This window comes from Humulus lupulus, chromosome 1 (assembly GCF_963169125.1).
Source record: "Humulus lupulus chromosome 1, drHumLupu1.1, whole genome shotgun sequence".
Classification (NCBI taxonomy): Eukaryota; Viridiplantae; Streptophyta; class Magnoliopsida; order Rosales; family Cannabaceae; genus Humulus; species Humulus lupulus.
This window is the reverse complement of record NC_084793.1, coordinates 14,952,361-14,971,184: the sequence shown is the minus strand read 5'-3', so window position 1 is coordinate 14,971,184 and position 18,824 is coordinate 14,952,361.

Sequence of the window (18,824 nt, the reverse complement as noted above, 5' to 3'; positions counted from 1 at the left end):
CTGCGCGCAGCACAAAGCCCGAATGGAGATGCTAGATAACATGATAAATGATTTGCAGGAAGATGCAATGTCCTTGCAGACAGATGAAAAGATATTAGAGAAGGAGAAGAAAGACTTGCAGCAAAAAGTGGGGGGGGGGGGGGGGGGGGGGGGGGTTGGAAATGAATGTTGCAGATGCGCGGAAGCAGAAGCTAGAGGTAGAGAAGCCATCACTAAAATTGAGGGACAATTAAAGGAAATGGTTGAGGTATGTGCTTTATATATTGGTATGATGATATTATGGTTGAGTGTTATGTTGAATGTTTTGATTAGTTGACTGGTTTGTATTGCAAAAGGCAGAAGAGGCTGCAGTAGAAGCCACGAGGCAGCGCATTCGGGATTGTGAGATCACCGAACGCAAGTTCGTGCGGATTGCCGAAGTGGATACTGGAAAATACCTAGACCTTGCACTGCGCATTAAGAAGCAGACTCTAGAGGAGAAATGGGCTAAACTAGGGATGTACTGTAAAAGCATCGATGTGAAAGTTGGAGAGTACAATGTCGATCAGTATCTGAATGAATTCGGGGATCTGCAAATCACCTAACCAGCACAGCATCTTGAAAATTGAAGCTGAAAGGAGACACCTTGGGCTTAATTTATACTGCAAGCGGGGAGCCTGTCGAAGAAGGTGATATCGCAGGACAGGTATCCTCTTTTGCCGTGGCAGAGGTTGCCAGACAGATGGTGGGGGAGCCTTCTCCACTGACAGAGGCAAGACCAGTTGGTGACAGAGGTGCCATAGAATGATCAACGCAGTTTTTTATGCTTGTATATGCATGTTTAGCCTTCTTTGTTTGTTTCTGCTTGGACAATTGAAGATGTAATGTGCAAATTATTAATACAACGTACAAATATTCTTTCATGTTCTTTGTCTGGTTGTTAGTGAATGTGTTTTTCTTGATACTATAATAATTAAAATATTGTAGCAGGTGAGGGTCAGTTGACGTATTTTGATAAGAGGCCTCATAGACCCTTTAGGCCGTTGCGTGTGAGATACAGTAAGAGTCTGTACAAATGGTGAGAGAGAATGCCCAGTTAAGTGTTGCGTGAGTGATTTGGCATAATGTTGAGGCGATTGGTTGGTGCTGATGACATTTCTGTTTCAGGTGAACATCGTGATTGGGTAAATGTGCCATTTTTTAGGTGGATCTTTGATAAGCCGCAGTGGCTGTACTCGAAGTGGGCGTTGAATGAGTTATTGAGAAGTGGAATCTCGTATTACATATCGTGTGAGAGTTATGGATTAGGTCATCTGAAGCTAGAGAGTGCGATGGCAGAGTATACGCGTCGTATTGAATGGGATTAGATACTCCCAAGACGTGTATTTCATATATTATGTTATTTGTATTTCAAGGGAGAATATAGTAATTAAGGTCATATTTTGTAAACAACTGGGAATTATTATTAATATAACATATTTTGTAAATAACTGTAATGCCCCGGATTCCCTAATGTGGTTTAGCGGCTGGATTTGTAGGCCGGGAGGGCCATAATTGCTTAATTACGCCATTAAATGTGTTTATGCATGTTTATGAGAATTATATTATAATATAATGTTACTTGTATGCATATCGATGTTATGTGTTGAGACCACATTATGATGTGGGTTTGTTCGAGTTATTCGACATGAGACGATCGTAGAATATTGATTAGCGGTTTAGTCACAACGGGATTAAGTATCTGGACTTGGGTTGAGTCTCGGGGTGATTTTGATGATTAGAGTGTTACCGGGAGATAAAGGGTAACGGGTTGTGAATTATTGGTGTTTGAGATTATTGAGAATAGCGGGAATTGGAGAGCGTTAATTATGATTAACGAGATGGGAAGGAAGTACCAAAAATGCCCTTGGGAGCCTTTAGAAGGTATTTATTGAACTAGGGGTAAAATGGACATTTCACCCCTAGGATAGATATAACACTCTTGGCTGAAGAAAATAGTGAAGGAAAACAGAGTATATTTTAGAGTTCTCCCGTACCTCCTTTTTCTCACTGTTCTTTGTGGTTTTTGAACCAATTTTGAGGATTCAAGCTTAGGAAGCAAGCCTTGGGAGATTGGGAGTGTGTTCCACCATTGAAGAGCTTCATAAGCCAAGCTTTGGGTAAGTTTCTAACCATGGTTTCTCTGGTTTGCTCTGTTTTGGTTTTGTTTTGCAGCTGAGTTTACTAGGATGAATTCATGGTTTTGTTGGGAGTTTTGGCTAGGGTTCCCATGCATGTGATGTTTAGGGTGTGTTGGGATGGTTTTTGGGTTCATTTGGCATCAAGAATAGGCTTTGGAAGCTTGGAGATCGAGTTAGAAACGAAGGAGATGAAGAAGGTCGGTTCAGGGATGTTTTGGGCTGGAGGTAGCGCTACAGCGCCCACCCTAGGGCGCTATAGCACTCCTCAGGAGGGTTTTTGGCCTTTGGGAGGTTCTGAGTAGAGCGCTGTGGCGCTAGGGGTTGAGCGCTGTAGCGCTACCCTGCTCCTTCCAAACCCCGTTTTGAGTGTTTTTAAGGGTTTTTGACTTGGGGTTTCAATCCTTAAGGCCCGGGATCAATTCTACTCACCGTGTGGGCATGTTTCGAGGTCCCGAGGGTGGTGCTTAGGTTAAGACCCTATTATTGTGGATTCTCATTAATGAAGGTTATAATTGGTTGTGATTAGGTAACCGCTAAGGAACTAAAAGGTCGATCGTTCTCAGGGGTCGTCTTTATCATACTTCTCACTCGAACTTGAGGTAAGAAAACGGTGTATGATTACAGTTGCACCCTGTACAGGTATATGACATGCATGGTTTGATATTGAGGCATGTTGGTTGATACATGAGAACGTGGATTGCATATTAAATGCTAATGAATGCTGATTACCTGTTTAAGACACTGACTAGTCAGGGACCGACTCTAAAGTCGATGATCACGCATTGAATGGCTCTATGGCATTAATGCGGGACCGGCCCTAAGGTCGAAGAACTTATAAGCGCTTGCCTGGTCTACGACCAGAAGACTATAGCCAAGGTATATGACCCCGGTGACCGTTTGTCACGTGGCTAAGGGACGCTGTCCATAGTTTCGACCCTAGAGTCGTGAGGAAGGTTATGTTGGTGACCAATCACCATGCACCTGTCCTGAACATGCTTATGAAAGAATCACTTATCAGTTAAGCCTTGGTGACCCTATCGTCACATGGCTAGAGGGAGCGATGCTCATTATTGTGACTTTTGGCTATTGTCACCTATTTGTTTGGACTAAGAGTCCTGAAGGGTTATTGTGATCGTTGTTGATATTATATCATGTCTTATTATGTTTTCTTGCTGGGCCTTGGCTCATGGGTGCTACGTGGTGCAGGTAAAGGAAAGGAAAAGCTTGGCCAGCCTTGAGTGGAGAGCTTGGGCGATGTGATGTACATACAGGGCCGCTTGACCGCCACGGTCAAGGAGTTCTCAGAGGGACTAGGGGTTTACCCTATTTTTGCCGCTTAGGCCGGCGGGGATTGTAAATTTGAAACTGTAGCAACTTTTTTGTATTACGAACTACTTGTAAACATTTTAAAAGGCTCATGAGCAGTTTATTTACTTAATAAAATGTACCCTTTCCTTTTTGCTGGTTTTTCACCTTAACCCGATATTAACACTTAGATCACGTTTTTAACCAAAGGACTCGGGTAGCGGGTCAAATTTCCGGTTCACCGTAACTGTTCTGGGGTAACCAGGGCGTTACAATAACAGCTACTGATTACTTGCGTTTATTGACAATCTGTGTACATCTGACTTTCTGATTTACAAGATTGACATTGATTGCTTGCGTTTATTGCTAAGAGAGTCAAGTGCATAGGTAGTTTCTCGCTTATCATCTGCTCAAGATCATAATCATGGCAGTTTTGTACTCTATGAAGTCTGTTCTTTTGTTTTGCGTTGAACCTTTTTTTCCTTGAGAGATAGTTGTCTCGTGTTCTTATTAGTACTAAGTCGTCCCTTATGGGTGCATGAAAAAGCAATGTAGATGATTTACCATTTGCAAGAGGGAGTGACGTGGTTCAGCTCAGACACAGAACACAACATGCGAGGCTGTGCATCGAGGCAGAGCGAAGAGAGGCAGAACCCTGGATCAGACATCTTTCCAGTGCACCCATACCGAGATGTATTTGGTACGACTTGCTTGGGTAGGCTCCCAAACCCAACAGGAGCAGCCGACATGTAGGATGTGGATGCGACTGCGGGAAAATTTCTTCCTAACCTTGGATTGCCAAACCAGTTACTAGGTAACGAAGGGAGAACCGAAGTGGGGTGTCTGACGGTTCTGTTGCAGTAGTTAGGGAAAATTAAACTGCATGGTGGGGTTCCTTCTATTTGCTGGACCCGACGGAGCTCCTCTATGGGCACAGCAAAGTGAGAAGACAGGGTAGATGGTGAAGTGTACCCTGGAAGGTCAGCCAAATTTGCGTAGTCAGGCCAGATTAGACTGCGAAATGGTTGGCCTTAGTTCCCCATTAGTTTAGTTAGGTCATATTAGAATGCGTTTGAATGAGTAAGGTGTGTCTTGATGATAGACATATTGTGTGATGCCATGAGTAGAGAGATTTATAGTGGGAGGGTTTACTAGGTGAAACCATAAACTTTTGTGTGCAAAAGATTGAGTGGAGTGGCAGAGGTACCATGCCTCTGTATGTTTAAAGTGACCCTTCCAAGCCTATATTTATAGTGGATGTGGTAGGTGGAGCTTGGTGCACGTTGTTGAGTCTAGTTTTTGTTATGTTTTGGTGATGTTTTTAGTAGTCTTTTATTTCGTTTTTCTTTCATTTAGTGCGGGTTTATGCTTTGTTTGTTTGTCTTTGTGAATATCAGGAAGAATTGAGCATGTGGAAGAAAATGCCAAAGAAATGGAAGAAATAATCAAGTTTTTCATCATATTTTGATAAAGAAGGGTTCTCAACACAATTTGGAAGTGTTGGTGAAATTTTGGAATGAAAACTTGAAGAATTGAGAAACCCCTTAAGAGCCGCGGCATGAGCAAAGTGGAGCCGCGGCTAGGGGGGAAACAGAAGCATTGTTTTTCTAGGAAGACCTCGGGCCGCGGCATGGCTATAGAGAGCCGCGACATAGATGGGCATTTTTCCCAGAACTCGTTGATGCGGGCCGCGGCATGGAAAGGGCTTTTTGCCCAGGAATTTGGACACGGGCCGCGGCATAGTGTATGTAGAGCCGCGGCCCGCCTCTTTAAAATTTGAAACCTTAGGTTTTATCTTGGCGAAAAAGAAGAAAGAAGAGACGTACGGATTGTGGAGAAGGCTGGTTTTGAAGGCTGAAGACCTAGAGTATTTTTACATGTTTTTCTTCTTCTTCCTGATGTTATTCTTAATTTCTGCTGTGATTAGCACTATGGCTATGAACTAATTTTCTGTTTAGGATGTTTAATTGAATCACTTGAATCCCTGTTATGAACTAATGAAATTTTAATATTCTTCTTCTTCAATCTTCTTCAATTCCATATAATCTGTTCTTTTAAATTGATTATTGATTGGCCATCTTTAGTCATTTACATATGTTTTTAAGTCAAAATCTGAGAAGTGAGATTTAATTATGCTGTGGTTATATTGGACATAATTCTAATTTAGAACGAAAGTATCTGAATTAATTGTGTAACTGTTATTAAGTTGATTGAGATTAATGCTACCTGCGTGGTTCAATTTACCATAGAAATATAGGAAATTGTCATCTAGGTTGAGTTTATAATTCATAGTATGATTATAGGCTGCTTTATCAACTTGTTAATTGAATTAGGTCAAAAGAAGAAGAATTCACACTTTGCATTAGGGAATAATAGGGAGGATAGTTGATGAGATTGAATATCCTAATTGTTTCTCAGTGATTAAATTAAAAGTTTTTCCATTAGTTGTTATTCTATTCAATTTTCAATTATTGTTTCTGCAATTTATAAAAATCAAGAATTCAATTCATCAAATAGAACAAGAAATTAATTGACTGGTAATTGATAACTCAGTCCTTGAGGACGATACTTGGTTTTACCATTTTATTACGAGTTTGCGACTGTGTGCACTTGCATAGCTACAAATTTCGCAACATACGTGAATAATGTTGCTTCTCATATGGGTAGGTAAGGGTATATTAAAATGTGTTTGCAATAGTAGCTTTTAGTGCAGAGCAAATAAAGTGATAATTGTCACATGCATGTTTTTATTATGGTACGTCAGGAAGATTCCTCATGTAGAGTTGTGTCAGAAAAAGTTGACTATGTAAAATATCTTAGAGTAATGTATGAAAGGAAAATAGTTATATTACTTTTGAATTACAGAGTACACACAACTATCAACAATAATATTATTTCAAAGACATTGAATTCCAAGTACGAGGTACATTTTTGCCACTACATACGTTTTTAAGAGTATAAGACCCTTGCCCTAGTGCTTCTGTGACTTCAAAGGGTCCGTCCCAGTTCGGCTCCAGCTTCTTTGGGTTGCCAGTGAATTTACGCAGAACCCAATCTCCCTTCTTAAACGTGCTTGAGTGGACCCTTTTATTGTAATAGCGTTCTGCTGCCTTTTGGTCTTTTTGTGTCTTATTTGTGTTGTTGTGCGTAACTCATCCAGGAGGTCGAGGCTGTGTGTTAACTGCACGCCGTTTGTGGATAAATCAGAAGCTATTTCTGTCCGAAGCGTCGACAGGCCCACTTCTGTTGGGATGATAGCTTCTGTTCCATACACCATGGCATAAGGAGACTCGCCTGTAAAGGACCGTTTTGTCGTTCTGTATGCCCATAGCACCTTTGGTAACTATTCTACCCACGCGCCTTTTTTATCTTCCAAGTTTTTCTTGATGTTGGCAAAAATGACTTTGTTGGAGGCCTTTGCTTGGCCGTTGCCTTGGGGGTAGGTGACAGAAGCAAAACTCAATGTTATCTTGTATGTGTCACACAGCTCCTGTACCTTGGCGTTTTGGAACGGGGTTCCGTTGTCCACGACTATTTCCCATGGTATCCCAAATTGGCAGATGATGTATTTCCATATGAAGTTCATGTTGTCTGTTTTGCTGACCGTGACGTAGGCCTTTGCTACGACCCATTTAGTGAAGTAATCGGTGGCTAACAAAGCGTATCGCTTTCCTCCAGCAGCTCTGGGCAGTTCTCATACTACGTTCATCCCCCACTTTGCAAAAGGCCAAGGCGCGATAGTGGAATGTAGAACTTGAGCGGGTTGATGGATGGTGGGTGCAAATCGCTGGCATTTGTCACATTTCTTTTCACAGTCGCGCACTTCTGTCATCATGTATGGCCAGTAATACCCTGCTGTGAGTGCTTTGTGTGCCAAGCTTCGCCCCCCTGTGTGGTTCCCACATGCCACTTCGTGGATCTCCACTAACAGTTTTTTAGCTTCTGAGGGACGTAAGCACCGAAGATATGGGCCGTTGAAGGATCTGTGGTACATCATTCCATGGATGATGGAGTAGCGTTGAGCTTTACGGCGCAGAAGCTTCGCGTCTTTTGCACTGGCTGGCAATTCAGACTTGGTCAAGTAGCGGATGATTGGATCCATCCAGCACTCCGGTTCTGACAAGATTGAGAAAACTTTCAAAGCTCCTGGTGAGCGGCTTGTGGAAATTGCGGAGTGCTGAGAACACTCTCCCGCAGAGGCAAGCTTGGCGAGGGCATCAGCCTTCTAATTCTGTTCCCTTGGTATTTGCACGAGCTCAAATTGATGGAATTGTGACTTTAATTCAGATACTTTCTCCAATAGGCTGGCCAGGTAGGGTGCCTTAGTGTCGAAATTGCCGACCACTTGCTCTATCATTAGCTTCGAGTCCCCTCTGACTCTCAGTCGTCTGATGCCCATGTCTCGAGCTAATTCTAGACCATAAATTAGAGCCTCGTACTCGGCTTCGTTATTTGTGGCAAATTTCTCCAACCGTATGGCTTCCTCAATTTTCAGTCCAAAAGGTGCCTCCAATACAACGCCGATTCCAACTCCTTGAGAATTGGAGGCTCTGTCTGTGTGCATCGTCCACATCCACTCAGCTTCTGATTCTAGCAGTTCAGGTAAGGTCTCTGGGGTAAAAGATTGTATCTCAACTAGGAAATCAGCTAGTACTTGGCCTTTCTTTTCTTTTCGTGGCAATAACCGTATATCATATGTCCCGAGTTCAATTTCCCATTTGGATAATCTACCAGAGAGATCGGGTTTGTTCAAGACCTGCTTTAGTGGGTAGTCCATGTATACAATGATGGTATGGCCTTCAAAATACTGTCGCAACTTCTTCTTTGCTGTAATTAATGCGAGGACCGATTTTTCCATCATGTTGTAGCACGTTTCAGCATCTAATAACATCTTACTGCAATAGAACACTAGCTTCTGTCGGCTTTCGTCTTCTCGAAAGAGCAAAGAACTCACGGCAAAGTGCGAAATAGAAAGGTAAAGGAAGAGATCTTCGTTGGGGACGGGAGAGCTTAATATGGGAGGAGTGCTCAGATAGGCTTTCAATTCCTCGAATGCTTTATTTTTTTCTGCCCCCAGGTGGTGTTGGTAGATTTCCTGATGCATTGGAGGAAAGGCTGGCAACGATCGGACATGCGGGATATAAATTTGCTTAGTGCTACGATTTTGCCTGTCAGAGCTTGGATGTTTCAGATGGTTCTAGGTTCCTTGACCTCTGAGAGTGAGGCAATCTGGGTTGGGTTGGCCTCGATGCCTCTCTGGCTAACCACATACCCTAAGAACTGTCCAAAGGACACCCCAAAAGCACACTTGGTTGGATTCAATTTCATTTTATAGGCGTCGAGGATGTCGAAGCATTCAGTTAGATCTTCCACATGTGAAACACCTTGTCGAGATTTGACGACCATGTCATCGATATATACTTCCATGTTTCTCCCAAGCAATGTGGAAAAAAGTTTGTGAATCAGCCTTTGGTATGTTGCTCCTGCATATTTTAGTCCGAAGGGAATAACTTTGTAACAGTATAAGCCGCATTCTGTTATGAAGGCTATGTGGATTCGGTCTTCTACCTTCATTGGGATCTGATTTTTTCCTGAGTAGGCAACAAGGAAGCTCATTCTTTTGAACCTTGCCGTGGCATCTATCATTTTATCAATTTTCGGGAGAGGGTAGCTATCTTTAGGACATGCTTTGTTCAAGTTGGTGTAGTCTATGCACACTCGTTTTTTTTCGTTTTTCTTTGGGACCACACTACAAGAAAATAAGAGTTTTATGACTTTATTTGGGAGACATTGAAAGTCTACAATGTCTCCCAATTGGGGAGGCGTTGTTGCTAGGGTCATTGTAGGTGTATATCTCACGTCTCCCAATAGGAGAGGTGAGAGACTTCCCACGTCTCCCATTGAGAGAGGTTGAAAGTCAAACGTTGACTTTCAACCTCTCCCAATGGGAGACGTGGAAAGTGACTCACCTCTCCCAATAGGAGACGTGGGAAGTCCCTAGGAGACATCCAACGTCTCCCATTGGGAGAGGTGAGTCACTTCCCACGTCTCCCAGTGGAAGACATTGAAAGTCTCCCACATTTAAAAAAAAAAAATTAAATAAATTTATAATTAATATTATTTTATAATTTGATTTGATAAATTTATTTTAATTTGATTTAATAATTAATTAAATTGAAATTATTTTAATTTAAATTTAAATTGATTTAATAATCAATTAAATTGAAAGTACACAATATTTGTTAGACATATACAGGAAAAAAAAAATATTTGTTAGACATATACAAGAAATACAATATTTGTTAGACATATTCAAAATGAGCAAATATTGCATTGTGTATGAAGAAAGAGGTAAAAAATAAAAAAAAAACCTATCAACGAGGTCGGTAACTTTGGATTATCGGCAACATATATGTCGCCCATTCTTGTTGCAACTCATCAATTTGTGCCTCTGTATATGATGTGCTTGTTAGCTGCAAGAAATATAAAGTAAAATATATTAATTAATTATTTGATTACATTTATAGTTTCAAAAATAATTTGTAGATTTTAATTAATAATACCGTTCTCAAGTAATGTCCGGGTCTCGCATGTTCAATCAAATCCTTCAACATCCTCATTAAGTAGTATCCACATGCCACATTGTCCGGTTGGTGTGGACACTAATTATTTAAAAGTATGAGTAATTCATTATTAAATTGAAACTTATTAAAAAATGCATACATATTATTCTACTTAATTATAATAAATGTTCAAAAAAATTTGCTGAAGTTACTTACTTGAGGTTGTTTAATGCGTAGAGTATCAGGGATCTCGACATCAGGAAGATTCATAGAGAAAAAAAGATTGAAAGCACTGACGATCACTGATACAATCTCTTCACGGTTATTTAGCTCTGAATTCACCGGATCACAACAATAAACATGATATGCATATGGTGCCAAAATAAGCAACATCCAATGTTCACTGCATAAGAAAAACCAAAAAATTATAGCTCAAATGTTAAACAAAGAAATTATTGATATGGGTCGGAAAAATGACAACTTTTTAAACTTACCCATGGTTCCAAGGGACAAGCCTAACTTGTTCTTTTGATTTTACGTCATTGCAACGTCTGAATAGATTCTGAACACGGTCGTCGAATGAACTCCCTTGAGTGGCAACGATATTAGGATTGACAAATAAAAACTTATTTTGGCGACCTTGTTGTACCACATATCTGTAAATGAACCTAATACAAAAATATGAAAAATTGTTCTATGAATGAATAAATCAAATTAGAAAATTAAATGAACAAACTTATTTGTGAGATATATACCTCATGTAGCTGACGACTACTGCTTGTCCAATCTTCTCCTTTCGAGCAAACTGAAGTATGTCATCCTTAAATATATAATAGTGAGACATATCCTGATCAAAAACTTCAGACTCTATGCCTAGATTGACACACTCGCCATCATCCCAATGAGATACGATATTCTGTAATCGTTCCAATGGAATGTGGGCCAATTGTGTTGGAGGAGTTTGTTGTCGTCTTCTTTCTCGAGGTTGTTGTGTTGATGGAGCTCTTGGTCGTTGTGTTTTGGTCCTACTTGTAGAGGGAGTCTGTATACAATAATATCAACAATTAAAAAAATTGCAAACAAATATAGAATTGTAAAGATAATTATGTAAAAATATGGCATCACCTCATGATATACATCTTCAGATATAATGACAAAATCCTTAGACCACGCTATTGGCGTCCCAATGGCCTGAGCAACTATGTACATGTCCAAATCAGGATATGCAAAAGGGAGAGGACAGGTTGGCTTAAGAACACTCGTAATCATAACTTGGAAGTTGTTGCCTGCCTCTCTTTCAATGAGGTTACCTGATGCAACAATGTTTGAAATCGAACCAATTACTAATTGGCATGCTCGGCCCTGTGTAAGAAACATATTATATACAAATAATCATGTAGAAGCAGTAAAACAAATTATTTGGTTTCAGAATATTCAAGAAAGTTTAATTACCTCTTGCAAAAGCGGTTGTAGTGCAATAATGTGGTGTTCTGCTTGAGGCACTACTGGGTCTGGAGTATAGTAGGACGCCTGCGCTGGTGGCACTGGTGGGTCGGGCACATAGTATGATGATGGCGCTGGTGGGACTCCAACGTTAGATCCTGACCCACTCTGTTGGGCCAATAATTTTCTCAAGAGCTCATCTTGTTGCTGAAGGCGCTCTTCTAGGCGTTGTGCTTGTTGACGATGCTCTTCTTCTTGTTTTCGAAATCTTTCTTCAAACTCCTTTCTAATGTCGTCATTCGAAGAAGAGGCTTTTGATTTATTTTTCATTGAGGTAGGTGTTGGAGTATTCCAGTATACTGAGCGGGACACACCGTGTCCTCCAGCCCTAACACATCCTCGAGGCTCAGGAGTGCCCAACGCCCTCATCAGCACATCATCAGGGCCATCAGGTGCCCATTTACCCTCAGCTTGGAGTTGCCGGTAATGATCCTGTGAAACAATATTCACAGAAAGTTATATATATAAGCTAATAATTTGATAAATCAACATTATTAAATATGAGCACTCACAATATTTTTTTGAATCTCAAAGGCGACGTGCCACGTATACATCCAACGTCTCCCAGTGGGAGACGTGCCACGTGTCCCACGTCTCCCAGTGGGAGACGTTGGATGTACCCATGACCACTTCCCCAGCCTATTTCCAACGTCTTCCACCATTTTTAATGTCTTCCAATTGTAGCCATTAATATAAACTTTCAATGTCTTACACCATTAGACATTTAAAACCCCTGATAAGTTTTAATGTCTTACACCAATGGTGTAAGACATTGTAGGGAGTCATTGTATGTCAAATTTGTTGTAGTGCCACTACAGGGTTGGCTAGCCAACTGGGATACAGGCATTCTTCAATTGCTCCTATGCTCAGAAGCCGTTGCACCTCTTCCTGTGTGGCCTGGTTGACTTCGGGAGAAAACCTTCTCTGCCTCTGATTGACGGGAGGGAAGCTGTTTGATACGTTGAGGCTGTGACTCATGACATAAGGGTCTATTCCTGGTATATCATGCGGAGACCAAGCGAAAGTCCCAACTCTGGCTTTCAGGAAGCTTGGCACTTACCAGCACTATTTTGGATGGGTCATCATCATCTATACAAATTTCTTCTAGATCATCAAGGGTTGTCTGGGGCTTTTCGCGATCTTCCTCTACATCTATGCCTTTGAGACACGGTGGCAAGCTGTCCTTTGATTGCTATTTGGTGGGGTTGTCATCAGGAGAGGAGGTGCCATAATCATTTATCTCTTTCAGGGTAAGGAAGCATTTATTTTCCTGCTTCTGACACCCTTTTAGGTTGATTGTATAACAGCCATTGGGTGAGTGGCACCGCATAACTTGGTGCAAAGTGGAGACCACTCCCTGCATTCTGTGGATCCAGCTCCTTCCCATGATGGCATTGTAGCTTGTGACGGAGTCAACTATGAGGAAGTCCACTGGCAAGGTGCGTTCTGCGGTGACTACGTTTAATCTAACGGCGCCTTTCGGGTATACCCTTTGGCTGTTGAATCCCAAGATTGGTGCAACAGAGGGTCTAATCTGACTTTCTTCGAGTTCCATCTTCTGAAAGGCTTCCCAGAAGAGGATATCGACACCACTACCCCCATCGACTAAAACTCTCCCCAGCTGGCAAAGGTCGACCTATAACGAAATGACTAAAGATCGTCATGGGGTAGATGCACTCCCCGCAAGTCGTTTTCTGTGAAGGTGATTGCAGAGGTTGGATAGCATCTGTCTTCCGAGGCAACAAGGTTGACAGTGTGGCCTAATGATCTGTATCGCTTCACCCTTTCCTCCATTCTTTTATGATTTTTGGATGCCCAATCTTGTTCCGCGATGAGCTCCACGATCCCGTGTATCACGGGGATTTGTTTGAGAGGCTCTTGTGAGCTCGTGGAGGCCATATTAAGGGAGTCTGCTACAAGTGGTGTTGGGGCAGAAGCGGCGTTGGGCTGTGAGACGCCGGGTCTGCTTGACCCTTTAATGTAATGGGTTAATCGTCCACTTCTCATGAGGGCCTGGATCTGATTATGGAGGTTGTGGCACTCGGAGATAGTGTGGCCATGATCCTTGTGGAAGAGGCAGAACTTGTTTTTATCCCTTCTTTCCGGGGGAGTGGTGATTTTGTACGATTCACGCCAGATGGGTTTGTCTTTGTTTCTTCGTAGATGACCTCCTGAGGGACGGTGTATTCGAAAGAGGGGTATTGTGGTGAATTTCGATTTGCTTTTGGTCTTTTCCCTCCTTTCATGTGATCTGTCTCCTGCCTTTTCCTTTTGTCGTCCCTTGCAGATGGCAGAGGAGGGTTATTTGCTGGTGGCATAGAAATAAGGGCTGACTTCTTCTGCGCACGTTCCCGAAATTCCAGAACCCTAAAGACGCCTTCAGCGCGGATATGGATTTCAGCCATGTCATATGGTGGCGTCATGGTGAGGTTTTCGTGTAGGAGGGGCCCCACCTGTAGGATTTTTATGAAGAGGTTAGCCGCGGTGACTGGATCGATATCGTGGATCTGATGTACGAGGTCGATGAAACATTGTAGGTATGACCTTGGGTGTTCATTTTCGACTTGCTCAATTCGGTAGAGATCTGCCATCGTTCTTGGTGCTTTGCGGTTAGCATTATACTGTTGGAGAAAGGCTTTGCGAAGATCATCGAAACCGTTGACAAAACCAGGTTTCTGTTAGGGTTTTATGCCCTAATTAAAACTCAAATTCTTTGTAATCTCATTTTATTATCAATAAAAGAATAGAAATCATTTTTTGACTTGGTCAATCACTTTGCTCACATGTTTTATTTTCATGATTATTTGTTTAATATAAAATTCTATTAAATCTCGAGCATATAGCTAATCTTATTTATAGTGACGTAATCACAGTGGAATATAAATATGATTATATGTTCAAAATAAGTTAGTCCTAAGATTAGTCAGTGCACTGGATTTACACTAATTTGCCAATCTACGATATGATCTACTTACACATTACAGTGTTGTGTTCTTTCCAGAACATTAGCAAAGTAGATAAGATCGGATGTATTTGTTACATCGGACTGGACCGATATTGACAGTTGATAAGATAAGTAAACATACCGTTATTATCTATTCTAGTCATATCATATAGTTGACCATAGGTCAATTCAATCTCAATTCTGAGTGGTTAGTATTCTAACTGATTATATTATTTGAGTTCTTTGACTTGTTCGTTACCAGCTTACCCTACGGACTAGCCCATACTTACATCTTTGGAACTCGGTAGTATAATTGAGTGGGAGTGTTAATCATAGATATGAACATCTATAGCTTCTGATGAAGAAGTGAAACGATGGTTTCCTTTTAGTTTGGTTCAAGGTGTTAAATGATAGAGATCTCATTTCAGTAATTAAATTAGTTTACTGAAATATCATTTACAAGGAACTAAGTGTTTTAAGGATAAAATACAATGAGGGGTAAAACAGTATTTTAGTCCTATCTCATTGTAGACCGTCTATAGAGGATTGAGTGTCAATTATTGTTGTAACAATGGATAATTAATAGCGTATCTATATTTGTTATAGAGCGTTCTATGAATTCAAGAGTGCAATTCCGAGTCTATAGTGGAGTCACGAGGAATTAATAAGTTAGTAAATTTATTTGTTAGATTTATGATAACTTATTGGAGCTTGATTTCATAGGCCCATGGTTCCCATTGTACCTTGGATAAAATCATCTAGATAGTCTCAATTAATTGATTTAATCATCAATTAGAATTATCAAAGTTGACCAGGTCAATTTTGGATAGTTTCACAGAATTGTGTAATTTTGAGAATAAAAGATAAATTATGGCAGATTTATTAATTAAGATAAATTGGTATCTAAATTAATAAATAAATTTAAATCAAGGTTCAAATTATAAATAATTAATTTGATAAAGGAATTAAATAATTATTTAATTAATTAAATCAATAGAAAATAATACAGGCCTTGATTTTAAGTCCAATGGGCTTATAATCAAATGGGAAATTTCACGGGCCTATAGCCCATGATAATTTCGACCTAGGGCTTCAAAATGGCTATTATTTTATTGATTTTTTAATTAAATTAAATGGCCTAATTGAGTCTATAAAAGGAGTGCTTAGAGAGAAGTCAAAACAGAAGTTTGATAAGTCACAAGTCAGATTTTCTGATAGTTTTAGATTCTCTCTAAACACAAGTCCTTTTCTAAACCTCTTTGTTATTTTCTCTTCTTCTCTCTATATCTATCTCATGTGTTGAGAATTGCCCACACTAGTCTAGGTGGTTCTAAGGATACATTGGAAGATTGTGAAGAAAATAGAAGATCGGTTCAGTTTCTTGATAATACTCTGCGACAGAAAGGATACAAGAGTTAGAGAAACTGAAGGAAGGACTCTTTAATTCCGCTGCGTATGCTGTAAGTATTCTATTTTTTGTTTCTCTTTGAATTCAATTTTAGAAACATGTTTTAGGCTATCTCGTATTAATTTGTTTAATATTAGATATACATAAAAATAAATAAAAATCATGTATAAGCTTTTTCCAACAGCTTCAACTGCCTGAACCATAGCAGGGCTGGTCCAGAAAAAGTTATGGAGAAAACTTTGCATTGTATGGCTTACAAGGCCATCTTCTACTGGAATTGGAATAGATGATTGAGTGGATCTCCTTTTCCATTAAATGCGGGCAGTGGAGGGATTACGAAGTCCCATGGTTTGGGCTCGTTCTGTATCCACTCTACAAAAGGCGATCTTTCGGTGGTCCTTGAAACCAAATCCATGTGATCAGTAGCGTGGATAGACCTTCCGTTCGAGAACTTCTACATCACTTCTCGCAGCATCTCTTCTTTCCAACTGTCCAAGAACCGGACAGAGGGGATACGCTCCTCGGCTGGTGTATCTCGCGTGGTCCGTGCTTGGGTCTGCTGGGGCCCCTTCTCAGCGTCTGGTGTTAGGAGTGTGTCCTAAAAGCATGTAAAGACATTTGTTTTTTCTATGAATAAATAAATACAATGGTTTATTATTATTGTCATATTTAGATTGTTAAATTATTGTTTGAATAATTTTGTAAATATCAAAAAAATTCCATATTCATTATTGAGGATGTGATCTTGTATTAGTACGAGAGAATTAAGGTCACATGAATGAATAAAAATAGTCAACAACAACAAATTAAAGTTATGGAATTCTTTAATTGGAGTTGTAAGTACGGTTTACTGAGTATCATAATGATACAAATAATCTAGATTCAGATTATTGATGTGGAAAGACATCTCGGTAAAGGTGCTTTATATAATATGATTATATATGACATTGACCGATATGAATTAAAGTCTTTATTCAAAAACCATTTAACAATAAAGACTTGTAATTCATATCATAACAGATGATCATTTATAGATCAACCCAAATCCTGAGTGTTCATGAACTCCTGTTCATGTTTATTAAATCTTTTGATTCATTCGTTAAGGTCTCTTCAAAGAATGAGGCTAATGACTTTTGTTTTGGAGATTTAATATCATGGATGGTTGGGAATATGTATCAACAATACAAAATCTAATCTTTCCTAACGGATCGTATATTAGTTCCCTTAAGGGTTAATTCTGGAACTGAATGATTTTGAGCTCAAATCTATAATTAGATTATAGATTAATTATTCACTAGTGAATTAATGGTACTTAAGGAATAAGAAGTAAATTAGAAAGGTTAAATGGTAATTCTCCCATTCTAATTTATGAACTAATTAATTAGAGGGTTGAACTATTGTAAGATGGTTATATCAATGGACGACTTAAGAAAAAGATTTCTGTAAAAGTATATCTATAACATAAAGAGTGCAATTATGAATTTATAGTGGAGTAATATCATAATTAATAAATTAACTATTATAATTAAAGAGTTTAATTATTTAGTTTCAATTTATTGGAGCTTAATGTTATAGGTCCATGGTCCCCGAAATGGCTCAAACAATCACTGTCAAAAGCAAATGCAAAAATGGGCAAAAAGGACTTATGTGATAAGTAAAATATTTTTCTATGTATCAAACATAATTATTGTTTAATTATGTGTAATTAATTAATTAAGAATTAATTAATTATTTGATTTATCAAAAATATAATTAATTTTGAATTAATTTATTTTTGTGATTTTTGGTATTTAAATAATAATAAAAATTGGGAAAAATCATATGCCTGCACAGGCATGTGGTACACGTGTGGCACAGTGCACAGGCACTGTGCTACACGCATAAGAGATGGACTTAGTCTCTTGATTCCACAATTTTAGTTATTTAAATATTAAATAAATAATGAGATATTTTAATATGATTAAAATATTATTATTTAAACAAAAATCTGATAACTGATCAATTATTTTGAATTTGTTTAAAATAACAAATATTTTAATATATTGGATATTATTAAATATTGGATATCAGTTTTCACAGAACGTAATTTTTCAGGGATAGAAAAATATCTAGGATTCTCTCAGAGAAAAGAGAACAGTGACAAAAACAAAGGTTATTGTTCTTCACAAAACCTAGGTCCAAAACTTTATCAGATCTCATGTGTTGAGAACATCTGATAAATAGTTATTGCATATTATTTGTATAGCGAGCCCACACTCGTTCTTTGTGTGCCTCAGAACATTTTGGAAGATCTTGGTGTGAGATCTCAAGGATTCAGCCATACGAAAAGATAGCAGCAAGGAAGGATCTGAGGTAATTTTTTCTATTATTGTCCTTAATTCAATATATATATGTGAGTGTGAAGAAGTAGATCTAGAAATCTTATGGGATTAATTTGACAATTTGATTGTTGTTCCGCTGCGCATAATCTCTGATTTGATCAATAAAAACCAACATTTGGTTGGGTTGTTCTCATGGGATCTGCACCGGCTCGCCATGTGCTTTGCAGTGTACCGCCCGTTGCTCCTCAGCCCCCTGGTGAAGACGAGTTAGAGAGGATGGCAAAGGGCCTTGGGACCCTTCTCTGACGGGGAGTGTGTTCCTCCTAGGGGAGTCGACCTGGACGATCGGAGCTCCAGTCCTTTCAAGATGGAGATTTTCTTTGTCTTGGGCCCTTCGTATGGCTTCATTTTCTTTTCGCAATTCGGCGATCTCAGCTTTTAGCCTGGCCTGAGCTTCGGTCAGTGTCTTGATAGCTTCATCGGATCTTTGCTGACTAGTTTCCAGCAGTCGACACATCCTGTTGATTTGGTCGCCTACATCCGTTGTTGGGGCAACTTGGGCGACGGTACCTGGTGCTCCGTTGCTCTTCGGCAGCATGGCTTTTGTGTTCGGGTGAATCT